Here is a 27,859-nt window from a genome sequence, read left to right as displayed (position 1 = left end):
CTCTCTTTTTTTTTTCTTGGATGCACGGCACAGCATGTGGGATCTTAGTTCCCTGACCAGGGATCGAACCTGTGGCCCATGCGGTGGAAGGGCGGAGTCCTAACCACTGGGCCGCCAGGGAAGTCCCAACAATCACCTCATTGTTATTACCTTTCATGGCTCTGGGGCCGGTGAGGTCAGCGCAGCAGTCCTCCCGCGGGTCTCTCCTGCCGTCCAGTCAGTGGCGGCCGGGGCTGGTATTCTCCTGAGGTTCTTTCACCCACGTGTCTAAGGTCGGTCTGGCTGTCAGCTGAGGCCTGGGCCAGGACGGCCAGCCAGAACATCTGCACGTGGCCTCTCTAGGGCCCCCTATTTCCTCATCGAGGAGCGACTGGCACTCAGGACAACGGTCCCAAGACGCAGAGCCAGGAGGAAGCTGACACACCTTTATGATCTAGCGTCTGAGTCACTGCCGATGTGCTTATCGGTGGAGACAGAAACAAAAGTCGGGGGGGCGGATGCGAACTCCACCTTGATGGTGCAGGGGCAGGATTTCACGGGGAGAAGAGTCTGCGGAGTGAGAGATGCTTCCAGGGCCATTTGGGAGAGCGTTTTCTGCAGCAGTCTGCACGTTTCTCTTCCCTGCAGGCCTCCTCCGAGGATGCGCGAGCAGCGGAGGAGGCCCTGGGGTGGCTACAGGGGCTGGGAGTGGCCGGACAGGGGCGGGCTGGCTGTGCTCCCACCAGCCCCGGGGGCCCTCTGCCTCACCCGTGTCAGGGGCAGGCTGCCTGGAGGGCAGGGCAGGCCCTCTGGATGTGCTTTGAGGAGTCCCCACCGAGAGCGCCATGTGGACAGGGCAGAGGCCAGCTCCTGGGGGATCCGAGTGACGGCCGCCGCTGAGCAGGAAGGGCTGAGGGGAGGAGGAGAGAGACAGAGATAAATGACCCCCTGTGTGTCCACTGACCTCCCGGCCCAGCATCTTGACTGAGTGTGGAAAGGAGAGTCAGCACTTGGCTTGCAGGGACCCGTGAGGGATTCTTCGTGGTGCTTCCTCGCCAGAACTTGGTTTTGCTTCCATGAGACAAAAAGACACATAAGCCAGCTATTGAATAACACAAGTCCCTCGGTAAGTTTGGGTCAAAGTGCAGGTCTTCCATAGAAGAGAGAGGTCAGCGTCCCGGTTCTCCGGCCTACCTGCAAATCAAAATCACCTGCGGGAGCTTGATGACCTAGTGATGTCCTGGTCCCATCCGCTCAGTTCTGAAGCAGTCTGTCCCTTGGGGGCCTAGGGGTGGGGATTTTTTAAAATTTATCTTTTATTGAGGTAACATAGGTTTATAACATTATAAAAATTTCATGTGTACAGCCCACTCACCACCAAACATTTAGTTTCCATCTGTCACCATACTGTTGGGCCCCTTCATCCATCCACCCTCCCCCTGGCCCCTTCCCCTCTGGGAACCACTACTTAGTTCTCTGTATCTGTGCTTTTGGTTTGGTTTGTTCATTTGTTTTATTTTTTTTATATTCCATGTATGAGTGAAATCACGCAGTATTTGTCTTTCTCCATCCAACTTATTTCACTTAGCACAATGCCCTCCAGGTCTTGCAGGGGGATTGTTTTTTTCTAACTTTTTATTTTATATTGGAGTATAGCCAATTAACAGTGTTGTGATGGTTTCAGGTGCACAGCAAAGGGCCTCAGCCATACATATACAGGTATCCATTCTCCCCCAGACTCCCCTCCCGTCCAGGCTGCCACATAACATTGAGCAGACTGCTACTGTGCTCTACAGCGGGTCCTTGTTGGTTAACCTTTTAAAATATAGCAGTGTGTACATGTCAATCCCAAACTCTCTAACTATCCCTTCCCTTCATCCTTCCCCCCACCCCCCTCACAGGGGGATTTTTAAAAGCTACCCAGTGATTCTACTCTGCAGCCAAGTTTGAGACCCACTGAGCCAGAGGAGAAATACCTGGAGGGGAAAGATTCCCAGACCTCAATGAGGGAATGGCTTGACTAGTCAGGGCAAGAGAAGGCACTCCAGGTGAGTGGAATAGCAGGAGCAAAAGAGACCAGGTGAGAACGTGCTTTGCAATATTAGGAGTATCCAGCATATGGATGGATCTGCTAAGGTAGCGCTTTTGGTGATGGTAATAGTAACAAGATAAGACTGCCACGTGTAAACACTGTGTTATGAACTTACAGATACAATCTCATTTGGTCCTCACTACAGCTCTGTGAGGTAGGTTTTTTGTTTTTGTTCTTTTTGCTGTACGTGGGCCTCTCACCGTTGTGGCCTCTCCCGTTGCAGAGCACAGGCTCCGGACGCGCAGGCCCAGCGGCCATGGCTCACGGGCCCAGCCGCTCTGCGGCATGTGGGATCTTCCCGGACCAGGGCACGAACCCGCATCCCCTGCATCGGCAGGCGGACTCTCAACCACTGTGCCACCAGGGAAGCCCAAGGTAGGTATTTTAATTCCCGTTTTACAGGTGACAAAACTGAGGATCAGACTGCCTGTGTGATTGTCCCAGAGCGGGGATTTGAACACCTGACTCTAATTCTCAAAGTGATGCTTAGAAGATTTGGTGCAAACATGGGGAGTTCTGGACCTGAGCTAGAGATGATAGGGTGACATGGTGAGGCTGGCAGGTCAGTGTGGATTCAGAAGGTAGGAGCGGTGTGTGTGTGCAGGAGACGGCAAGCCAGTGAGCGAGTGAGCCAGAAGGAATGGTTGCGCAGTGTCCTGGTGGGTGGGGCAGGATGGGTGGGTGAGAATAGCTCCAGGTCGCAACGCTGGAGGCTGGAGCAGGGCCTCTCCAGCTGTGGCTCCCTTTCTGCGTGGGTGGGTCAGTTGAGGCTTGGGCATCCTTCCTGAGCATCTCAAGCCTCCTGGCCTTTGCACGTGTTGTTCTCTGCCTGGAACTGTCTTGCCCTCTTCTCCACCTGTCTGTCTGTGAATCCGTCCATGCGTAGCTGAGCTATCACCTCCTCCAACAGTCAGGCAAACTGAGTTTTGAGTTGGAACTCTGACATGTACCAGTCCGGTGTTCTTGGGCAAGTTATTCAACCTCCTTGATTCTTAGTTTCTTCATCTGCAGAAAGAAAAGAGTAAAAATAGTCCTTGCCTCTGAGGCTCCTGGGAGGATTAAACGTTTTCATGCGTGTAAAGCTCTTAGGACAGAGCCTCGCTCAGAACTAGCGCTGCCAAAAGTCAGCACCCGTTTCTGCCCTGTTGCCCTCACCTCTGCGTTATGGTTGCTATTCGGCTGTCTGATTCCCCCTTCAGACTGTAAGCCCCCTTGAGGGCAGAGGCTGTCCTAGTCTCCCCTGGAACCCTGTGCCCACCATGATGCTGGGTGTGACACGGTTCTGGGAGAGTCCTTGGTGCAAACGTGGGAAATTCTGGATCTGATCTAGAGGTTACCCGATCTAGGTGTGGTAGAAATTGCTAGAGGCAATCTCATCCAAGGTGTTACCTCTTCTCGCCTGATTGTCGATGGGAGCACTAATGTATTCATCTAAAGAATAACACCTTCCAGGCTCTGGCAGCCAGAGTGGCCACGTGATGCTGTGACCGCAGACCAACCAGGCTGTCTGAGGTTGCGTTCTCAGAAGCAGACTCTTTAAGGCAAAGATTCAAGGGCCAGCAGTTTATTTGGAAGAGAAATCCAGGAAGGATTTGTATGGCAGTGGAGGAATGAGACAAAGAGGAGGAGCCAAACGCAGACACTGTGAGTGAGCGAGGCACTGCTGGGGGCAGCTGGGGCTCTGTCCCACTGGGAGCCTCTGAGGGCGAGAAAGCTGGAGTATTTGTCCACCAGCTGCTGTCTGTCATTGGTTGCGGCTGTTCCTGGGCTCCATTAACTCTGGCACATTGGGTCTGCTCTATGTGGTGACCTGAGCAAGCTACTGGGGCCAAAGGAAAATATTTGTAGAAGTAGTTTCTGTGGCTTAACTGGCGAGTGTCCAGGGGACTTGGGAGGGGCAGGCACCAACAGTGTCTTTTATAGAAGTATAAGTTGTTGCAAAGAACTTCCTGAAAAGCCCCACAAAAGGTAGCCTGACTCAGCTAAGGGCTCTTTTGCTTATGACCTTCCCACTTTCCTCTTGCTTAGAATATAGTTTTAATGGTTGGAGCTGTGGCAGCCATATTATGTCCACGAGGAAAAGACCAACAGAACCATCAAGATTTCTCACTGTTCCTACAGCTTTTAATTAGAAAACAATTTACTGGGCTTCCCTGGCGGCACAGTGGTTAAGAATCTGCCCGCCAATGCAGGGGAAACAGGTTCGAGCCCTGGTCCAGGAAGATCCCACATGCTGCAGAGCAACTAAGCCCATGTGCCACAACTAATGAGCCTGAGCTGTAGAGCCTGCAAGTCACAACTACTGAAGCCCGTGCACGTAGAGCCTGTGCTCTTCAACGAGAAGCCACTGCAATGAGAAGCCCACGCGTCACAATGAAGAGTAGCCCCCAGTTGCCACAACTAGAGAAAGCCCATGCGCAGCAACAAAGACCCAATGCAGCCAAAAATAAATAAATAAAATAAATAAATTCATAAAAAAAAGAAAACAATTTACTACTAGACATAATGTCACATAAGAGAAAAAAACCTCTTCACTCTATAGTTTCAGGCAGCCAGTGATACTTGGGTTTCATGTTACTTGCAGCCTAATCCAATCTTAGTTCAAAAAACTGTACATGTTAAAGAATGAATGAATAAACTCTAGGCAGGGGGTGGAGGTAAGGTAGAGAGCACCTTTTGCTTACAAAGATGCCCAGCAGTTTTGACTATATTCCTAGACTGTAAGGGCTGGATAATAATTATTTTTGCTCATTATTTTATCCTCAGCGTGTGCAGAGGAGACTTGTAATAATTGTTTCCTGAATAGGTAAATGGCCAATGATCCTGGGGGAGGAGAGGGAGCTGCAGATGCTCTGGACAAAATTTATTTGCATTTACATTTACGGAACATCCTTTCATATACCAGGCTGTATTTTTTTTTTTTTTTTTTTACTAAAGGGGAAGGATTGGGGAGGGGAAAGAAGGAAAAGCAGATGAGCGAGGATCAAGTACAGGCAGACCTCGGAGATATGCGGGTTCAGTTCCAAACCACCGCAGTAAAGTGAATATCACAAGAAAGTGAGTCACACAAAGTTTTTGGTTTTCCATTGCATATAAAAGTGATGTTTACACTACATTATAGTCTGTTAAGTGTGCAATAATAGCATTGTCAAAAAAAGTTACCTTAATTTTAAAATAATTTATTGCTAAAAAATATTAACCATAATCTGAACCTTCACCAAGTTGTAATCTTTTCACTGATGGAGGGTTTGAAATATTGCTAGAATTACCAAAATATGACGGCAGAGACACAAAGTGAGCAAATGCCGTTGGAAAAATCGCGCTGATAGACTTGTTTGATGCAGTGTTACCACAACCCTTCAGTTTGTAAAAAAAAACCCAATATCTGTGAAGCACCCTAAAGCAAAGTGCAGTGAAATGAGGTGTGCCTGTATTAAAAATCAAATAGGTTATACTTCTCTCTGAACCTCAGTCTCTTCATCTGTAGAATGGGAATGATAAGCATACCATACTGAAGTTTGTTGTAAGGATTCAATGAGATAATATAAGCCCAGTGATTTGCCAAGTTCAGGAACATAGTAGGTCCTCAATAGAGGGTACTTTTATCATTGTTGTTCTTCTTGAACAACATGGACATCTCTACTGGGCCCTGTGGAAAATAAATAAGACATGGTCTTGTCTGCAGATAGCTGATGATCTGATAGGAGGGGCTCACTGTATTAGGAGGGAGGATTAGTGTAATTATTCCCATTTTATGGCTGGGGAGATAGACTCGGGGGGGTTATAAAATGTGCCCAAGATCAGCTGACTGGTTTGTGGTGGGGCTCTCCCTCAGTACCATGCGGGAACTTGGGAGGAGCACAAGAAGTGCTACTAACTTTGGGACAAATTCAGCAGAGAAATTCTGTGGCTTGGCCTTGTACGGAGGACCAACACTACACAAGGGTCCCAGTGGGCCCTGCGATGGCAGCTCCACACTCCCTCTCACTGCCCCTGGTTCCCTCCCATCCTCCAGGCCTCACAGACCTCCAGAGACCCATTCCAGCCCTGAGCTTGAAAACGCACTGACTGAAAGGAGTTGATTTGGCATGGAACACCTAAAGGAGGTGTCTTTTAGCAAAGCTATGCATGGAAATGTCTTCCAAATTAAGATGAGGCGCTTTATTTTCCAGCTTAGGCCCTGAACAAGCTTCTTCATTCTCGGGACTGTTCTGGTGCTGGCGATGGCAGAGTTGCTGCCGCCAAGACTGTAGAACACGGTGAACTGTCGGTGGCTGGTCCCGCTCACCAAGGGGAAAAGAGAAGAGTTCCCCTCATCCCCTGACTGGGAGTCTTCCCCAAGTGGGTGAGGATGTTTCCAAAAAATTTGTATGGTAATTGATGGAGTTATTAAGATTCACTGAGTCAATAATGTTCCCATTCAGAAGCTCGGGTTTGAAGCACATCTAACTTCCCTGTAAGTGGGCTTCCTTGTTTTTGTCTTTTTTTAACTTATTAGTTTTGGCTGTGTTGGGTCTTCGTTTCTGTGCGAGGGTTTTCTCTAGTGGCAAGCGGGGGCCACTCTTCATCGCGGTATGCGGGCCTCTCACTATCACGGCCTCTCTCATTGCGGAGCACAGGCTCCAGACGCGCAGGCTCAGTAGTTGTGGCTCACGGGCCTAGTTGCTCCGCAGCATGTGGGATCCTCCCAGACCAGGTCTCAAACCCGTGTCCCCTGCATTAGCAGGCAGATTCTCAACCACTGCGCCACCAGGGAAGCCCCGGGCTTCCTTGTTGACTGAGCTTTAGAGCCCTATCCATTCCCACGGTCCCCATCACGGACTCTGTGACCACCACACTGTCTCAGATAAAGTGACTTTCCTAAGGATGAAGGCCTCAGAGGGGAGAAGGAAAGGGGCAGGGGGCTGAGAAGCCCTGCTTAGTCTCAACCTCAAGACGCTGGTACTGATGCTGAAAGCTCAGCGTCTTCTCTGTACACCGGTGCCGAATCCAATCTCGGAGACAGTTTTGGGTGAAGTAGAAAAGGAAAGCTTTATTACTTTGCCAGGCCAAGTGGGACACAGCGGGCTCCTGCCTCGAAAAACTATGTGTCCCCACTTGGAGAAGTGAGTGAGAGGTTTCCTAGTAATGGTTCAAAGAGGACGTGATCAGCTCTTGGACGGTCTTCTGATGGGTTGGTGGTGAGGTACGTGGGAGTCAGCATCATTAACCTTGAGGTCCAGCGGGTCTGGGGTCTGCATGCTTGTGGGCAGCGTACCTTCATTAATCGCTAACTTCTCCCACCTGGGGGGGTTTAGTATCTGCAGAATAGCTCAAACATATTGTCGTGTGTATCCATTGATAGGGAAACAGGGCCTTGTGGCAAGGCTGCTCTTAACTGTTTCTCCCTGGTCTCGCACCCCCTCCCTTCCCTTCCCTAACCAACTACTGCTTGAACCTGCCCAGTGGAACTCAGGGAAGGTCATGGAGGCTGAATGAAGGCTGTTTCCTGTAATCAAAGAAAAGGGAGACACAGAAAGTCTTTGTGCCCAGGAGCCCCACAGGGCCCTGCTCGGTAACAGTACTAATGCAGGCAATGCTGGGCTGTGGGGCTTTCTCTCAGCAGGACTACAACTCCCTCCTCCAGCATCTTGTCACCTGAGCGGTGGTTTTCCTATGTGACACATACCCACAGGCATAGCTCTACTTTCCGGGAAACAGGTAGACATCATCATCCCAGTCTTGACCGAACTACCCGATAGCACGTGGTGGGATGCAATGTGTTCTTTGCCCCTGGTGTTTCTACCTGGCCGCCTCTTTCATGCTGCCAGCGGTGCCCTTTGTACTTATTGCCTCGGGGAGGGAATGACTCAGCAGAAACTCTGAGGTCAAAGAGTGTCAGCTCTAGGCTTTGGAGTTTCAAAAGCTTAGGCCTCAGGGGGACACGAGGGAGTGACAGGCATAAATAATAGATGTGGGAGAAGGGTTGGGGAAGAGGGAAAATTCTCAACCTGGTGATGGAAAGGATTCCCCTGGGTGGGGGAAGGGAGAGAGATGGAGGGGATATGATAAAGGAAGGTGGACCTGGGGCCATGTGGGCAAGAGAGGACTCGGCTTCCAGATACTGCCTGGCCCCCTGGGAGAGAGCACTTGGGTCCTCAGGCAGGGATGCCCAGGGGAGCTCAGTCGGGACCTCCCGACAGTGCAGTCTCTTCTCGTGGTCATCATGCACCATCAACGCACAGGGGCTTTAAACTGTACAGGTGGCTGGGGTCCTGGGCACCTGCAGGGGTGATAGAGATGGAAGAGACAGAGCTGCTGATCTCTCCCAGCCCCCAACCCCAAGTGGACTTGCCAAGATGTACCTGCTGAGGTGGGGCAGGGCGCACCCCAGGGCTCTTAGAAGCTCCTTAGCTTACAGCATGGGAAGGAGGAATAAGATGGGCTGGGGGTTCATGAGGACCAGCTGTAACTCCACCTTTTCTGTTCCTCTTTGAAACCTTAACGGGGTGCAAATGTAAGACAGAAGCCCCCCTTCCTTCCTCCCTTGCAGAAGCTCAGAGGACGTAGTCTATTTCCTCAGCTTGACAGTTCTCCCCCGGGGCCTCTCCTCCCCAGCCAGGCCGCCCAAGGGGTGGAGTCTCCCAATGGCCCTGCCTGGCCCTAGTCCCCAACCCCTCACAAGAGCACAGGCCTTTTTATTTAAAGAGTTCATCGCTGCAGGAAACAGATGGGAGTCACAAAAATAATAAACAGTGAGAATTTCAAAGGTTCCGGAAGCTTCGAGTCATGGTCTCAGGCCTGTAGTTAAAGACTTCCTTCTGAGATAGGTCTTGAAAATGACTGCAGCCACTGTTCCTTGAGCTCCCGGGATGGCCAGGCGGGGACTGGCAGTGTCCTGAATTGTCAGCAGCCGGACCAGTCTGTGATCCTGACAGCGGGACCTACGGAGGGAGGGAGTCCTTACTGCCGGCTTACAGATGCAAACACTGAGTTCAGAGAGCAGGCTGGGGCCACATGGTCTACGGGGCCCAGTGCAGAATGAAAATGTGTTGTCCTTTTTCAGAGATGACTAAGAATTTTCAAGATGTTGATATCAGAGCATTGAACCAAGCGTGAGACCCTTCTGAGCTTGGGGCCCTGTGTGACTGCGCAACACCCGGGCCCACGGAGCCAGACCTGTCGGAGAGATGAGGCAGTACCTCAAGAGCACAGCTAGTGCGCGGAAGCCCAGGTTTCAGCACAAGTCCTCGGACAGCGTTAAGCTGAATTTTGCTGTCTCCTGTCTTTCACCTGCAGGTGCCCCTACTCCCTCCCTCCCACCCACCACGGCTGATGGAAGCTTGGCTCTGTCCCTGATTTCCATGACTTAAAAAGAATAGTAAAAGGCAGAGCAGGACTGTAAGACTCAGACACTACACAAATCCGGTGCCTTTGGCATGTGCTGAAATGGAAGCTAAAGAGAGGCTCGGGCGTTGCCCCGTGCCTGGCCTTCCCCATTCAATTAACTTGACAAGCCAACATTTCTGAGACGATGATTCTCATTTCCAGTGCAGTCTGAAAGTCCCTGGGGGCAGGAAGAACATTTAGGCTTGCTTACTTCTGGAAGTGGTATCTTCACTCCAATTTACCTGGACTTGATTTTCAGAGACTACAGTGGGCTCAACCCATGTAGATGTGTTCCCGATGGGACACGTATAATATAGGGTTTACGATATACCTTTGATCCAACAGTTTAAAACCTGTTTATATGAGCACATATATTTGTATTTTATTTCCTTATCACAGTGATTCACAGAGACTTTACCCTCCCCCTTCCTCTGGGGACATTTGTCCGGGGACGTTTTCGTTGTCACAGCTGGGTGGGGGGGGGGGGTGGTGGAATCTGCTACTGGCTCCTAGCGGGTAGAGGCCAGGGATGCCTCTAAACATCCCACACTGCACAGAATGGCCCCCACAGCAAAGAATTATCCAGCAGTCATAATTCATTTTGCTATTTTCAAGGAATGAAATAGATCTCTAAGACTGGAAGCCCAGTTTGTGAAAATCTATCCTTAAGAAATGAAGTTTGGGGCTTCCCTGGTGGCGCAGTGGTTGAGAGTCCGCCTGCCGATGCAGGGGACACGGGTTCGTGCCCCGGTCCGGGAAGATCCCACATGCCGCGGAGCGGCTGGGCCCGTGAGCCATGGCCGCTGAGCCTGCGCGTCTGGAGCCTGTGCTCCGCAACGGGAGAGGCCACAACAGTGAGAGGCCCGCGTACCGCAAAAGGAAAAAAAAAGAAGTTTTGAGAGATGCCCACTGAATTTGTGAACATGTTGTAAGAACTGATGGGGTCCCAAATCAAGGGTCGACTGAACCTCAGGTAATCCTCACAACCCCAAAGGAGTCTGAACTGTTACCCCATTTTGCTCATGAGGAAACTGAGGCTCAGAGAAGACAAGTAATTGGGGAAGGACTTCCTGGAGGTGGGCTTCACCCGAAGATGCTGCCACAGAGTCAGGCACAACATGGGGGTTTTTCTGGCCCTAAGGGATTCACTCTCGTCTCTTGGCACCCCACCTGCTTTGGTGACCCCGCCCCCTGGGGGCCCCACTTTTCCGCCTCCAGCTCAGGAATTCCCCCCTCTGCGTTTGCTCACAACAGCTTCTGTTTTTGTCCATTCCACCTCTACTTCTGAACGTGTTGTGTTCATAACTCCTGGACTTTGCTTTCAGGGAGCCGCCCTCCTCCTAGGAGCCTGGGGCAAACTGACCCCGGAATCAGCGTGATGGCACCAGTGGGTAACTTTTCTTAGGCTGCAGCGACTGTTTTGGGATGACCAAGTCTGAGCCAGTGAGAAGCTCCGAGAGGTTTGCTGCCCTATGGCTACCCCGGGGGGCTCAGCCTAAGGGGCTGCCAGATGAAATACAGGAGGCTGGTTAAATTCGAATTTCAGATAAACAGTGAATAAAAAAGTTCTTTTAAAGTATGTCCCACTAAATATTTGGGACATACTACAAAAGTAATTCTTGTTTATCTTAAATTCAAATTAAACCGACATTCTGTATTTTTTTATTGAGGGATAGTTGATTTACAATATTAGTTTCAGGTGTACAGCGTAGTGATTCAGTATTTTTACAGATTATACAACATTAAAAGTTATTACATGATAATGGCTATAATTCCCTGTGCTATACAATATACTTTTGTTGCTTATCTATTCTCTTTATAGGAGTTTGTATCTCTTAAACCCATACCCCTAATTTGTTCCTCCCTCCTTCCCTCTCCCCTTTGGTAACCATAAGTTTGTTTTCTATGTCTGTGAGTCTATTTTGTGTATATGTTCACTTGTATTATTTTTTAGATTCCACGTGTAAGTGATATCATATAGTATTTTTATTTTTCTGTCTGATATTTCACTAAGCATAATATTCTCTAGGTCCATCCATGTTGCTACAAATGGCAGAATTGCATTCTTGTTTATATATTGTATATATATACACACCACATCTTCTTTATCCATTCGTCTATCGATGGGCATTTGGGTTGCTTCCACATCTTGGTTATTGTAAATAGTACTGCTGTGGACATTGGGGTGCATGTGTCTTTTCAGATTAGTGTTTTCATGGTTTTTTTCGTCTATATACTCAGGAGCGGGATTGCTGGATCCTATCGTAGTTCTGCTTTTGGTTTTTTGACGAATCTCCGTACTGTTTTCCATAGTAGCTGCACCAATTTATATTCCCACCAACAGTGTCCAAGGGTTTCCTGGCATTCTGTATTTTTATTTGCTAAATCTGTCCACCTATCAGAGGAGGCTAAAGAGGAGATAGCTCCTGGTGACAGACACCATCTGAGCCCTTAGTCTCTCCCTCCATTGGGAATCACTGTGATAATGAAATAAATTCAAACTTACCTAAAGCCAAACTACCTAGGGATTTACAGCTGCAAAACTGCTAAGGAATTTTCTGGACCTTCTCAAAGTCTTGGCCTTGGGAAGCTTGGAAAGAAAGCCTCCTAAGCGTGTCCTATGCTTCCTCCTGTCCTGACACCGTGCTCAGGGTCAGGGATTAAAGGTTTATGGAACAACAAGTTTCTGGGCTTAGCTCCCTTATAATAAATTGTTTTTATTTCTTTGAGCATCTACTATTGTTACCGACCAGGGTTCTCGGCCTCTTTAATCAATAGAAATTGATCAGAGGCCAGACAAGAAATTCAGGCAAGGCGTTATTGGGGCCCCTGCTGTCGCAGGGGGGAGTGGGAACAAGCAACAGTTGCTTGTGCCCCGAGGGGGTTGCGAGCTGCTTCCTTGCAATGGGGTGAGGGTAGGGGTGTGTCCAGGGGTTGGGCCAGAGGGATGGCTTAGGTGTTTTGCCCACCCCTTAGGTGGTGGTGTGTGCAGGGGGCATGCGAGCAGCGCCCTGCTTTTGCTCCCGATGCCCTGCTTTTGCTCCCGATGCCCTGCTTTTGTTCCAGGCTCTTCAAAAGTGGCAGTTGGGTTTTTTGGTCTCTTTGTATCTTTTGTCCAGAATTTGCCCCAGTTGTCCGTGCACGCAGTTATTTTTAGTCCCATATAGTTTCTTTGTATTTTGTTGCTGGAGGAGAGGTGTGTCCAGGTGCAAGCATCGCAGCCCTGCAGCAAAGGGTCCCAGGTCCCAGCCTGTCTCACTATGTGCTAGACACTGTACTGGGGACTTCACTTAAATGACTTCCCACCCTTCAAATGTCTTGGACTTTGGTAACATCACACCCATTTCACAGGTGAGAAAACAGCGGTCTGGAAAGGTGGCATCCTTGGCTTTAGAGCACAGGCTGAGAAAGTGAGAAGCGGGGAATTTTAAACCGGTCCTCACACCTGCAAAGCCGGCGCTGGTCCCTTACAGCTTGCCACCTCTTGGCTCCCACACCTTTGCCTGCTGGTCAGCCCTTTGGAAGGAACCCAGTGCTATTCACGACCCTGCCTTCCTGTCTCAGCCTGCATGGACCCCCAGGAGCTCCCCACCTCCTCCTTGAAACAAGCCGCTGAACATCTGGAAGCCCTAGGAGGCCGTTTTCTTTGGCAACCCTCGCTTTAAGGGCTCGTGGAAATTCTTGCCCCTCCTGCTGGGCCGTGAGCCGCTCAGGTACACAGGCCTCCGGAGGCCAGAGGAGCGGGCCGCATCTGCTTCCCATTACCTTGCGGAGGGACTGCACAGCCAGCTGCGGGTAACAGGAGCCCCTGGCCTCTGATTTACAGCCCATTTGTATTGAAGCCTCGGGAGCAATTATTTGGATGGAGCCTGGCGAGGGTAATAAGAGCTCTTCAGAGCCGAGAAGAGCGGATCTCAACTGGCTGGCCTCCCTCCCCAGGTGGGTGAGAATCACCTGGTTGAGGACCTTCTTATTTATATAAGTTACCAAACTCTTATGGACCTGCCCGTGTGCCCAGCACTATTTTGAGCACTTCATGAGTATTCACTCAGTGAAGTCTCCTTGGGGGGAGATGCTATTATCATCCCATTTTACGGTTGAGAAACTGAGGTCCCCAAAGATTACATAACGTGCTGCAGTCACCTAGCTGGGAACATGGGCTCATTTATCCACGTTTCATTTATCCAGTCGTTGGTTGGTGGACCTTGCGTTGTTTTGGCTTATGAATAACGCCGCTGTGAACATTCGTGTAGTTTGTGAAAACCCAGAGGAAAACTGGTAATCTGACAGGATGTTGTGTAGGAAGTAGGAATCGTGTGGCTTAGGGAGTGGGCACTTTGGCTGGAAACGTCTGGCTTGTGACTGCTTATGAGCTCTGTGACCATGAACAATTAATTTGATATTTTCTATGCCTCTTTTTCCTCAACTGTCAAATAGAAGTAATACTGGTACCTTCTTAATTGGATGGTTATGAGGGTTGGATTAGCCAGGGTTCTTTAGACAAACAGAGCTCATAGGATATAGATGTATATATGATTTATTATATGGAATTGGCTCGTGTGATTATGGAGGCTGAGAAGTCCTACAATTTGCCATCTGTGTGCTGGAGACCCAAGAAAGCCAGTGGTTCTAAGAACTGGGGGCGGGGGGTGGGGCCCAGTGGAGTAAGTCCCAGCTAAGGACCCGGAAGACCAATGTCTCAACTGCGCAGTCAGGCCGAGAGAGCAAATTCCCTCTTCCTCTGCCTTTTAGTTCTTTTCAAGCCTTCAAGGGATTGAATGAGGCCCTCCCACATTGGGGAGGGCCATCTGCATTACAGTCCACTGATTTAAATGCTCATCTCTTCTGAAAACACCCTCACAGGGGTACCCAGAAATGATGTTTAATCTGGGCATCCCAGGTCCTCATTAAGTAGACATAGAAAACTGTCACAAGGGTAAATTGAGATACTGTATATTGGTTGTTTTTTATGTGGATGAATATAGAGCTCAGGAGAGCAGAGGGAGTGGGGAGGGTGGGCAGGTAACTCGGCTGGAAGGGAAGTGGTGGGGAGTCAGCGAGGGCTCCCTGGAGGAGGAGGCATCTAAGCTGGGGCAAGTAAGAGTCAGCTGGGGGATCATGACATCCCTCCTCCCTCACCTCCAGGTCAGGGAATCTGACAGCCAGAGGAAGGCTCCAGGCAGGCAGCCATCCCACCACCTCGGCCTCCCTGCTGGCAAGTCTGACACTGGGGGGAAGACGCCTGGGACAAGAGGTAACACAACATGGTGGTTAAGCTCAGAGCTTAGGTCAGACCGGGTCACCTGGTTTACAGATCCCCTGGCTTCCCTACTGTCTACCTGGGTGCCCCTGGGCACCCTGCTGAACCTCTCTGAGCCTCAACATCCTTATCTCTTAAATGGGGACAGTGGTGACAGTACTGACAGCACAGGAGAGTCGTGAGAATTCGGTGGGGTGATGTAGGGAAGCAGTGGCCCAGGGTGCCTGCTGGGTCCGTGTCAGTGGTCAGTCTTGGCTGAATCCCTCTCTATCTGCACCGTCCCGTTGCCTCCAGTGTCCTCCCCGAGCAACGGCAAAGCAGGCAACTGTTTTTGAACCCGGGGCTGCTGTTTAAAGAGCTTGGAGTGGAGACTGGGACAAGGGATTCGAGTCGGGGTCAGGCCTGAACCTGCTGTGTGGTCTTGGGAAAGTGAACCATCCCTGCTGAGCCTGGGGGGAAACGGCTGACTGATGGGTGAAGGGGAAATGAGATAAAGGAGGTCAAGCCCTTGCTGTTTCCTGTCTCCCTGGGAATCCCTAAGAACATTCTCCAGCCTCCTCCTCCGCCCTCATCCCTCTCGGGGGCTTAATTGGGCAGCTGCAGTCACTCGGTACTTAACCTTCTCCCCATCTGCCCTCCAGGGAAAGAATTAACGTTAATCCCCAGAGCTGCTTCCCGTTCCCTGTCAGGGAAGCCTGTGAGTGCCGGGAGCAGGGAGCCAGCCCTGCTCGGGCCTCCCAAGTAGCCCAGCCGAGCTCGGAGCCCAGCATCGCGGCCCTTGGTCCTGGAGTCATCCTGGAGTTGTGGCGGGCAGCCCTGCAGCCAGCAAGCCACCTTCCTCTTCACCCCATCTTTGTTCCCCTAGCCCAGCACTGTCCGGTGGAAGTATAACGTGAGCCACGTAAATAATTTTCAATTTTCTAGTAGCCATGTTAAAAAAAATAAAAAGAAACAGATGAAACTTTAATAGCACATTCTGTTTAACCGAAAGTATTTCAAATGTGATCTTTTCAACATAGAACCAATATGCACAATTATGAACAAGATATTTTACGTTCTTTCACGCCTAGTAAGCCTTGCAAACGTGGTGTGCATTTTACGCTTTTACAGCGCATCTCAAATCGGATGCTAAGTTTTCGTGGGAATACTTGATCTGTATTTAGATTTCACAGAATGAATCTTTCAAAGAGTAGATTCACCTACCTAAGTTGTTTCAGACCCAGAGAAAAGTATTCCAACAACTGAACAAGTATCTTTTTCAGTTTAAATGTAAATTAAAATTAAATAAGAGGAACAATTCAGCTCATTAACTGCACTCTTATCGCATTGCCAGGTCTCACGCGTGGCTGGTGGTTACCATACTGGGTGGCACAGCTCTGGCCTTTGCACCCAGGTGCCCACGGCTGCTCCCCAGCTGACCTCCCAGAGAAGGCGTGTGGAGCAGTAGAGGTAGAAGAAACTCTGCCTCCAATTTGCTGTGTGACCTTGGGTAAGTTGCTAGACCTCTCTAGGCTTTTCTTTTGCCAGCTGTCAAACTGAGTGCCTACACCATGCTCTGTTGTAGGCTCTGGGAGTGGCTGGGAAAGAGCACACACTTCTCCTCCCAGAGCTTCATTCTGGCCTGGGAATGGTAATAATAATAATGACAGCTAACACCAGGTGAGCCCCTTACTATGTGCCAGCTGCTGTTGGGTGCCCTCAATGTTCCCCATCTCCTCTAACCCTCACGGTAACTAACTTTGTGGGGCAGGTGTTAACGTCACCGTCTCACGTGGGAAAACAGAACCGCACAGAGCAGTTAAGAAACTTGCCCAAGGTTGCCCAGCCAGGAAGGGGCAGTGCTGGGATTTGAACCCAAGCTGTCTGGCTGTAGTGCGAATGCTTTCATCACCTCCTTTTGCCTCCAATGAATAGAGCGGCAATATGAGTGCTGGGAAGAGAAACAAGGCAGAAGAAAGGAAGGGCTGTTATTTTAGATCAAGAGGACAGAGGCCACCTTGCTCTCCAGGCTGACCAGACGTTCTCTAACATCCCTAACACGGCAGCTTGTCAAGGGCTGATCCCGCCCCTGGCTTGTCAAGGGCTGATCCCGCCCCTGGCTTTGGAGGGCTAAGGGAGGCCCCAAGGCCGAGCGCGATGTATCCGAGTCTTTGAGGTGGCTCCTGGCTCAGATTTGCCCTGCAGCGCTGAAGGGCTGGGCTCCTGACTTGCCAAGCACAGCCCGGCCCTGCCAGGCAGGTGTGTCACTCAGGCTGGGAGCCAGTGGCCAGCAGCTGCTGGGCTGAGCCACGCTTGTGCCAGGGACCGCAGTCCAGAGAGCGGCCAGCCCCCAGCATGTACGGAGCACATTTTCTTTAGTGATGTCACTTTCCTTCCCTGGTTCAGCCATCTTTCCCATTCCCCTCCCCTCTCCCTTTCTGCCCTCTCATCTCCCTCCCCTCCCCGTCTTTCTCTCCCGCTCCCTCACTCCTTACTTCCCATCCATCCATCCACCCACCCAATATTTACTGAGGGCCTACTATGTGCCAGATACCGTGTTAAGCTCTGGGGACACTGCCATGACTAAGGCGCTTCTGTCCTCAAGGCACAGTATGAACAATTAGGGCGGCACCATAAATAAAACTGCAGTATCAGCTTAGAGAAGAGATGTGTGCTCTTCGAGAACAATACTGAGATGAATTTTGGGAATTAGATCCTCTTTGTACATGGAAAGAGACTGTAGACAAAATTAAAATACATGAGATTGGAAAACTCTTTGCACCCTCTGGGATGCACAGGGAGCCCGCATCTGTGTACAGAGCACGTTGCTCAAGGCCTGGCCCTGAGCGCCATTCCCTTCATAGCAGGGCCTGCTCTCAGTTTTTTCTTTGTCCTTTTTCTTTTCTTTTTTTGTCTTTTTTTTTCCTTTCTCATCTTCTATTCTACATTAAATAATAGTGCCCTGTGAGTAGATGAGGGCGTTAACTTCCTGCCCCAATGAGGTTCATCAAGAACAGATATGTCATGGGATCAATTCACTATCAATTCATTGACAATTTATTGAGCACGTACTACGTTCCATAGGGTGATGCTCCAGTGTGGAGCAAGACAGAATTCCTGACCTCAGGGGTTTAGAATTTAGTGTGGGTGGCAGACAGGACGCTAAGCAAAGGTTCTTTGGGGTGATGAGTGCGATCCAATCCAGGGATGTAGAACCCGCTGATACAGGGGGCCAACTGTATTTACCATTTTATATAAGGGACTTGAGCATCCGCGGATTTTGGTACCCACGGGGTCCTGGAACCAATCTTTCCACTCATAGGGAGGGACGGCTGTAGTTCCATCTTGCAGGAGTCTAGCAAGCAATGGCAGTGGGGAGGTAATTGGGTCAGATTACAAACGGTATAATACGCCACACCAAGGGGGTTGGACATTGTTCAAAGATCAGTGGGAAGCCTTTGAAGAATTATAAGCCAGAGAGTGGCTATCTCACATTTGTCTCTTAGAAAGATTACGTTGGCTGCATCCTGAATAACGGAGTGGGGAAACCTGGAGATGGAGCGATCGGTTAAGGGGCTGTTGCCAAAATCCAGGCGAGAACCTATAGTGGCTTAAAATAAGGAAATGGCAGTGGGGATGGAGAGAAATGCATGGAGGTCAAGGTCAGGATCAAGGCGAATGCCCGTAGGGACTGCTTCTTCGGGGCAGGAGGGATCCAGGAGGACCCCAGCTTCACGCCTTGAGCAGTCGCGGGGGCTGGTGGGGCTGGCAGGGAGCGGGACATTGGGTGGGGAACTGTTTGGGAAGAGGAGAGGTTGGATGATGAGTTGGGGATCCTTGTGAATCTCACAGTGGCGGTTTGCACGAGGCAGTTTCATGAATCGGAAGGTGAGGGGGAGGTTTGGGCTGCAAATCTAGACCTGGGAGGTAAAGCCAGACAAACAGGACTGGAAGCAAAGAGCAGCTGCAGTAGCTCACAGAGCCTGTGCCATTCAAGGAAAGAAGGCACCGAACATTTGACACTGGGTTGGGTGTTTGGATCAAGAGCCAGGAGATTCCTGGGTTCTTGTCTGGCACTCGCTGGCTGTGTGAGTTTGGATGGGTCACTTCTCTCTGGGCGTCAGACTCGCCATCTATAAAACACGGCACTTGGATAAGATCAGTGATCTTCCACTGTCCCTCCGAGCCCTCGGAGTTTCAGGAAGTCTTTCTGTGGCCATGGCAGCGGCTGAGGAGGTGTTGGTTGGCTGTGGCTTGGGACTGTCACCTTCTCTTCAGGCACAGGAGTTCCGCCGTGATTTGTTTTGTAATTTGGCCCTCTAAGTTTTGATTTGAAGAAAGGGCTCCATGACTCAAGAGAGGCTGATGGGGAGATGACCTCTCATGTTCCATCTGGCAGAGGGTAGAGTCACACCCAGTTGGGAGTTTCCCTGATGCTAGAAAGAGTGACGTCTCCATGAGTTGGAGGGAATTAACAACAACAAACCTCCCGATGCCGTTCAGTACAGGCTACAGATCCAGGGAAAACGGATGATCCCTGAACCCAAGATGTCCCCGTGGACTCGTCTGGAGGGTTAGCATCAGCAGCAAGCACTCCAGGGATAACAAATGAGATTCTGCTCTAGTGATACTTGCAGTTGATGAGAAGGTTGCCTGGAGCTGCACTGAGAAGGCTTCTGAGGCTGCGTCTCGGTGAGGAGAAAGTGCTGTGATTGATTGGCAATGTCTGCCCTGGGTAGCAGATGAGTGTAGTGGTGTGTGTGTCATGTATCTGCTAGCTTTGATCTAATCTTTGCTCTTGACCAGGACATGAACTCTTTCATCCCTTTCCTAGTCCCTGGCTGCTCTATTGTGCTTTCCCTTCCTTCTCCTTCTCTTGCCATTGAGTATTTCAAAGGTTCATCCTGGCCCACTTCCCAGTGGACCAGTCACTTCAGGAAACGAATGGGCTGCTCTTTGGAGGAAGCCAGATCACTCAATGAGTTCCCATTTCTGCAGAATTAGATGGTTAGTCATGCTGACCAGGGGCACAAGGTGGGCTCATGGCCAGAGAAGTACAATGCTTCTTTGCTGAGACCCAGGGCGTGGGCCTTCCTTCTGCAGATATTCAAGGCCATGTTCAGGAGGCTCTTGACACCACCCTTGATCCTGCTTGCTGTGTTGTAATGGGGGCCTGCCAGCAGTCATGGTGGGGGTGAAGGCAGGAGTGAAAAATGGGCCCTCTATTCCACCTCAGGAAATTGAAAACCTGCCGTTATCTTTAACGTTTTAAAAAAGTAATCTTGATTACATGAGGAAACCATGCTTATTGCAGAAAGGTTGAAAAACGTGAATCAGCAGACCTACCTGTCATCCTAATACCTAGAGAAAAGCACTATTTCAGCAAGTTGGTGTTTGTCTTTCCAGACGTGGGCAGCGCGGACACTAGTCCATCAGAGTAGATGATGGCTATAGCCTTGGGGTGGGCGGGGTGGGACCCCTGCTGGGCCAGGCATTAACCCTCGAGCTGCTGGATTACGGGACGGTCTAGGGTCCTGGGTCTGGGGCCAGGACAGGTGGGGTGACATGTGGTGCGTGGAGTTAAGGCAGCAACGTTTATCAACCAGACTGGAAATAGTTTAAGTTTTGAACGACTTGAGCTGGTCCTTTCCGGATAATGATCGGTGGTGCCCATCCTCACTCCTCTGAGGGTGTGACTGGGCACACTGGCCTGGGCTGGGGAGGGTGATTGGTGGGCGGAGTTAGGAGGCCACTTCCCAGCCCGTGTTTCTATTTGCTTTTGGAGCGTTGTTGATCCTGGAGGTTGAGCTGGGCCACACATACCCCCTTATCTTTTTAAATTAATAATATTTCCCCCAACAGGAACCAAGCACTTCCCTAGAAGAGAAGAATCTAGGATTCCGGCCTTCACCTTGGGATTCAAAGGTAAAACCTCCTTACCTTCTGGGCTCGGCTGGCTTTCATCAAGGCTAGATAGTCAGAGGATTCTAGATTCTAGATTTCCTTATAAGGGAAGGGAGAGCCTGGATAGAGCCAAGACTTAGCACTCAGGCCCAGGGAGCTGGAGACGAGGGTTCTTCCGAACGTGGTTTGAGGCGAGTACTAGAGCCCACCCTAGCTGAGTGGGGACCCCATGGGGCAGGGGAGTACGTGACACTTAGAGGCTCTCACTCTCTGAAGCTCGGGCAGCACTGTTGTAGGGCCCATCTCAACTGCGGGAGCCATCACACCCTGATCTGAAGGGCCAATGAGGTCTCCCCAGATGTGAGGTCCCAGCATGATCAGCTCAGGGAGGGGTAGACCAAGGCAGGGAACCAGCAGCAGCTGCAGGGTAAAGTCCTAAAGACCGGATTCCCCACCTCCACCAGGTGGCAAAGATGCTCAGGACTCATTTGCCAAGTAGTTTAACTTAGTGGTTAGGAGTGCAGATTCTGGAGCGAGACTGCTTGGGTTTAAATCCCATCTCTACTACTTATTAGCTGTGTGGCTTTGGGCAAGTGGCTTAACCTCTCTGTTCCTCAGTTTTTTCACCTGTGAAGTGGGAGATACATAGTACCTATCTTAATAGAGTTATTGTGGGGATCAAATTAATTAATATATGTAACTTTGTACATAACTGGTTTTTACAACTAATTGTTGACTCACATACATCCCTGGGTCGTTTTGAAAATGCAGCATTTGGGAAGGGAAACCCTGGGAAAAGCTGGAAATTCTTATTGATTTGGAAAGCAGGGCTTTGAGCTATTGTGTTTTAGGCAAGTGGTTCTGAAACTTGGAAGTGCGTCAGAATCATCTGGAAGGCTTGCTAAACCAGATTGCTGGACCCTATGGCCAGTAGATCTGGGCAGGGGCTGAGAATCTGCATTTCTCACAAGCTCATAGGTGGTGCCCGGGCTGGAGGTCCACAGGCGGTACTTGGAGCAGCATTAGTTTTGCAGTTGTTATAAGTGCCCTGCATTTGTTTTCCCAGGTGTGAAACCCATCGCAAGCCAATTATATTATACCTGTCTTTCTACTAAAGTGAGATCTTACCTGACATTTGGTAACCAGACTGTAAACTTGACAGGGGCAGAGGCCATGACCTTACTCCCCAGTGTATATGTAACATCTGACATGTGGGAAGTGCCCAATATATAGCTGTTGAAGGGAGGAAAGAAACACACTGTCTGCGCTCAACAATATTCTTGTGTACATTTTTCCTGTTAATAAATATTCTTCCCCAGCATTGTTTGGTTGGTTGCATAGTTTGCCCTTGTATGGATGTAAGTGGGAGAACAGCTTGACTTTGCTGGAACAGAAAGGGGAGATGGATTCTAAGAGGCAGAGTGCCTCAGCGCCTAGAACCCAGGACAGGACCCGGAGACCTACGTAAAGATCTTGCCCTTTGTCTGTTCTCTGTACCTCCCTGTGATCATTTGGTTCCTTTCCTTTGTCTTTTGCTGCACCTTTGTCCACATGACATCCAAGATGGCTGCCTACACCTTCCAGTTCTCTTGTTACAGCTCCTGCCATGCGGCGAGTCAGTGTGTCTGTCTGCTGTTACTCTCTCTCCTAGTAACCCCAGAGGGGACTCTGATCGGCTCTTCTGAGGTCAGGTCCTTATTCCTTATCCAATCAGGTAGAAGGGCCGCATGGTTCCAGTATGGCTGCCAGGTGCCACTGTGGTGAGGGGTACAGTGGAATGGGTCATGGTCATCCTCACGTGATCCATGCCAATTGCCTGCCGTTCGTCTCTCCATCTCTCTGCTTAAACCTGATTTCAGTTTCAATCTGGTGACCAGGATTTGGTTTCTGTGGACTTTTCTGGGCTCAGAGCAGGGATTTGACTGACTTAACCCCATCTCTCGTCCATTAGTGATAACGACCCATGGCAGTATCCTAGGTTTGTCTGATGTCTTTGAACATTTAATCTGTGCAACGTGTTTTTGAGGGAGGCAGGAGGTTTCACCCAATGAGGCCTGTTTGGCACCAGCAAGTCTGTTCATGATCTGAAATGCAGCTGAAAAAATAAATATAATTAAAAAGATCGGGGCTTCCCTGGTGGCGCAGTGGTTGAGAATCTGCCTGCCAGTGCAGGGGACACGGGTTCGAGCCCTGGTCTGGGAGGATCCCACATGCCGCGGAGCACCTGGGCCTGTGAGCCACAACTACTGAGCCTGCACATCTGGAGCCTGTGCTCCGCAACAGGAGAGGCCTCGACAGCGAGAGGCCCGCGCACCGCGATGAAGAGTGGCCCCCGCTCGCCGCAACTAGAGAAAGCCCTCGCACAGAAACGAAGACCCAACACAGCCAAAAATAAAATAAATTTATTAAAAAAAGAAAAAAGATAGCTCAGGCCAGCTCTCCCCGAGGCTGCTTTACACGGGCGCATAATGAATGCCAAACTTAGTGCAGCAGTGCCAGAAAGCAAAATAAATTCTTGGAGTTGGTCTGTTTCCTGCCTGCAATACATTTGCTTGTTCCAAACAAATATATTTGTCAATACAACACAATTAGGAAGGCTGAGCCAATCAGACCATCAAATATCCAGAGAGGCAGATCGTGGCTTCCATAAGCCCTGCTGGACGGAGCCAAGGTCTGAGCGTATTATGACCAACTCAGTTGTGGCCCGGGCAAGCCTTGCATTCTTCGCCAGGACAAGCTTTCTCATCTGTCCTGGTTACTGAGAGAATTCAACCTCTTTTTTCTTCTTTCTCAATGTTACTCATAACCCTTGAGGCAGCACCCGCCTCCCGCCGCCCCCCCCCCACCCCCCGCCCCAATCTTTTAAGTTAATTTGCTTCCTTTTTTTTTTTGCCAACAGCTAGAAACAACTGCTGACATATACAGTTTTTAGAAGGAAGGCCTGCCAGAATGGGACTAATGATGAGTTTTGATAATAATATCATTTATGTCATAGATGCCAGGCTTTGGGCAACAACCCTGGGATAGGCATTACTAGTGCCATTTTGTAGATGAGGAAACTGAGGCTCAGGGAGGCCAAATGGCTTGCTGGAGACCACACAGCTAGTGAGTAGCTGAGCTGAGAGATTCAAGCTCTAGTCTTGCTGATGCTAGAGCTTGTGTCAGGACTATTGATGTTAAGAGACATAGAACCCAACTCAACTTGTTTTGACACACTAAGAGGATTGAATGGCCTTTGTGAATTTACAGCCCAGATGTGGGTTTCAGGCAAGGCTTAATCCAGCCATTTTGCCCAAGGACCTGGTTTCTCTCTGCTCTGCCTGCTTTCATTCTTAGGCTCCATGCCACTGGGTTTACAGTCCGCTGCTCTGGACTCTCCCCTCGTGGAAGGAAACAGCTGCAGCAGCTACGTCCTTTGAATCCTCAGCCTGGGGAAGAAAGAACTTCCCCTCTGGGAGCTCCCATGGAAGATAGAGGAACTTCTACTCTCAAACTCTTGGTGTCCCATTTGCTTGGAATGAGCCAGGTGCCCATCCCTGAACCATCTCGCCTGGCTGAGGGAGGCGACGTGCTGATTGCCACAGGCTGGAGTGGGGGTGATGTCAATCTCACGCAGGCCACGTGGCTGAGCAGGGCAAGGGGCAGCATCCTGGGTGCTGTCCTCAGGGGAAATAGCCTAAGTAGTTAACCAACCAGCCTGGCACAGGCACTCACCAGTCACAACCAGTGCGACCACAAAGACCTGTTAACCATTTGCTACTGAAAGCAAGCTACTGGTTTAGCAGCATTGGCATAATTTGGGAGGCTGTTGGAAATGTAGAATCTTGGGACCTTCCCCTGATGTATGGAATCGGAATATGCATTTTTACAACATCTTTAAACCTTTAACAAGGTTTGGCAAGTTGGGGAACCTGATTTAAGAGAATGGTATAGCAGGTAGGCTAGGGTTTCTGCTCCATCACTTAGCTGTCACTTTGCTGGGTCGCTTCAGGCATGGGGTAATGCCACCACCCTCAGAAAATTGTTGAGGGGAATAAAGGAAATAACTTCCGTAGCGTGTCTGGCATGTGGTGGGTGCTTCATAAGCATTGATCCCCTCTCCCCACCCATAATGTTTATAAATGAGGAAACTGAGTCAGGTCCCCATATGCCCAAGACACAGAACTGGACCTCGGGTGCCCTCAGCGCTAGTCTGGGGATTTGCTGTCCTCAGTACACCAGAGATTCTAAGCCTTGGCTACCCGTTGGAATCATCCAGGGAGTTTAAAAAATCTCAGTGCCCAGGTATCACCCCAAATCAACTCAGAATCTCTTGGGGGAGACCCAGGCATCAGTACTTTTAGATTCCCATGGGCCATTCCTCTGGGCAGCCAAGGTAGAGAACCAGTGCCTTCCACTTTCTTGCCTCCTAAATTAATTTGACTGTAAGAAGGCTCTGCTTTGAACGCTTCTGAGTGGCTGGCTGCAAACCCACTGCTGGTGAGGAGTCCTGCCGTCCAACACTGAACATGTGCTCTGCTGGTCTCTAGGAGGGGATGCGGGGGAATGTGTGCTGCCTGCTTCCAGCTCACGTGCCTCAGACATTCAGCTTTTGCACCTGGGAGCCAATGGGCTCGGACCCTTGGCCTTGACTCCAAGGATTCCGTGGGGCTGGTCGGAAGCAAAGACCATCTCTCTGCACCTGAGTGAGAAGGGGATGGACCAGATATTCTATATCTTTTGTGTGTTATTGATCCCTTGGCATCTACGGAAACTCCTGGACCTTTCTCAGAAACATGTTTTCATTTTATGCGACAGGACTAAGGAAAGCAGTTGTTTGGAAATACAATTTTCAAGGTATTAAGGAAAAAAGTTATGATTAAAATATATGTGCTTTATTAACATATTAAATAACAAAGATCTAGCAGTGAGTTTAGTAACTGTTGGAAGTTCAGAGTAGTGGTGAGCTACATAATATTTTAAGATGTCTGCAACAACTGTCCTGTGATATAAAAGTACCTGTGGGGCTTCACTGGTGGCGCAGTGGTTGAGAGTCTGCCTGCTGATACAGGGGACACGGGTTCGTGCCCCGGTTTGGGAAGATCCCACATGCCGCGGAGCGGCTGGGCGCCTGAGCCATGGCCGCTGAGCCTGCGCGTCCGGAGCCTGTGCTCCGCAAGGGGAGAGGCCACAACAGTGAGAGGCCCGCGTACCGCAAAAATAAATAAATAAATAAAAGTACCTGTGATTCATAGTGGTGACAAAGTTGTAGGCACTGCTAATCCTACGGTGGGTTCTTGCCTATATGTTACAGTAGAAGAAAGGGCAGAATTTTGGTTAGAGGTCAATGAAAATAATGATCTAATTTTTTTCCACCTGAATCTGCTGGCCCTGTGAATTCCATCCATGGACTTTTGGAGTTCCATGACCCTAGGTTAAGGACCCTCAGAAAAGAGGAAAAGACTGAAGGCAGATCTCTGGCTGCAGGAGTGCTGTGGAGAGGGGTTACCCCGCCGGTAACAGCATGGTGTGTTTCCATCACAACGTCCAACCCGCTTTTCCACTGGGTCCTGGATTCTGAGGTTCCAGTGGAAAAGGTGTGTGTCCTAGAGCTGGGGGTGTGTAGGGAAGGGATTCCCAACTTTGGAGTGGAGTGTGCCAGGGTTCTCATGCCGTGTCCCCTCTCCAGCTCTGTAGCCCTGCTTCTTTACTTCTTTGACCTTGTTTTCTTAATCTAAAAAACAGGGGTCCTGATACTTCAGGGGTTTCTGTGATAATGAATGAAAAATGCCTGGCATAGTAACAGCGAACCTAATAATTAAGAGTGTGCTGGCTGTGTGACCTTGGACAGGTTCCTAACCTCTCTGGTCCTTGGTTTCCATATCTGTAATAGAGGCTGCTACTACTGCCTGCCTTACTATGAGGATGCAGTGCCTGGCACCTAGGGAGCATTTAGTCACCTTAACCTTTATGGCCGTTAGACCAGGGCAGCACACATACAGCCCGCCATACACAGTGGCTGTCGAGATGAGTGCCTCAGACATCCCGTGGGATCCCAACAGAGCGGCTTTGGAGCCTGCTTCTTTGGCCAGACTTCTTGGCCTGCTTCCTTGGCTGGACCGTGCAGGATGCCAGTTGCAGGTGGCAGCCCTGGAGGATGCTCGGTGACTTTAACTCCTCAGGAACACCAGCCTGTCCCTGTCTGGCCTGTGGGCCTGGGGGGTGGGGTTAGGAGGGGAGGAATTGGGTGGGAACCTCAGGGGAGGGGTGGGGAGCCTCGGTAGAAACGGCCTCCTTCCACTTCTCCTGGCAGCCAGTCCCCTCCAAGCCTCTCCCAGTGGCGTGGCCCTGACTCAGCTGGGCCTTAGGGGCACCTGGAGGGCTGGCCATGCCCAACCTCGGCCAAAGGGACTGGGTTTCTTAGGAAAGACCCTCGGTTGCAGGCTTTATCCTCCCAGCCTCTGTCCCTCCCAGTCTGGAGTCTCTCATTCTCACTCTGTTTCTTTCTGTCTGTTTCTGTGATGATGCTGTGCCCTGCTCCCACTTCCTCCCTCTTGGTCTCTCTGCCTGTCTCTGCCTCTCTCTCTCTCCCCTTCTCAACCTCCTTCCTTCTCTTTTCTGTCGCTCCATGTCTGACTCTCTCCATCTTTCCATCTCTTTCTATTCTTATCTCCGTTTCTCTGTCTGTCCCTCTGTCTCAGTGTCCGTCTCTCCCTCTGTCCATTTCCCGCTCCATCTTGCCCCACTCCCACCCCATGCATTTCCGTCGCCTCACAAAACCCACAACCGTCTGGTTCATTAATGCTGAGCGCTGCCCCCTGCTCCTTTTGATACAGGGACCTGGGTGACTGTGGAGGGCAAGTGCTTCCCGAAGTTTCCATCCCCCCCCGAATCCACCCCCGACTCTAGAGGCAGAGTCTTGAGAGGCGTGAATGGGGTAGAACCCATGGAGCGCCTGGGGCTCGTGAGTGGGGCTCATGAGTGAGTGTGCGGTTAACCTTAGCTCTTCGAGTTCCTTGAGGGCAAAACTGCATCTGGACTACCTTCGAATCACCAGTATCTAGCCCAGGACCTGCTACACGCTTGGTGTTCAATACACATTCATTTACACGAATGAACGGTGAGAGCGTGAAAGAAAGCACCAAGTGCTTTCTCTCAGGTAAAATACACTCATGACTCTTTGTGGCTACTGGTACGTCTTTAGAAATTTAGCAGCTGAAAGCTCCAGTTAATTCTTTAAACCTTATTTGCTTCTTTAATTCTAACCCTTCCATTCCGCCCCGCCCCCACCCTGCCCC

At 50.2% G+C, this 27,859-nt stretch overlaps 1 long non-coding RNA gene across 1 annotated transcript; it reads left to right on the top strand.

The window, feature by feature from the left end:
- LOC115803128 (uncharacterized) lies at positions 1-27,859 on the top strand. Its single transcript, XR_016394746.1, has 4 exons — positions 1-15,591; positions 16,033-19,370; positions 20,541-20,603; positions 21,649-27,859. It is a non-coding gene; the product is annotated as an uncharacterized LOC115803128 (long non-coding RNA).

Source organism: Delphinapterus leucas, chromosome 10 (assembly GCF_059928025.1).
Source record: "Delphinapterus leucas isolate spDelLeu-1000000601 "Yukka" chromosome 10, BTC_Dleu_Yukka2, whole genome shotgun sequence".
Classification (NCBI taxonomy): Eukaryota; Metazoa; Chordata; class Mammalia; order Artiodactyla; family Monodontidae; genus Delphinapterus; species Delphinapterus leucas.
This window is presented reverse-complemented; position numbering and strand designations above follow the sequence as displayed.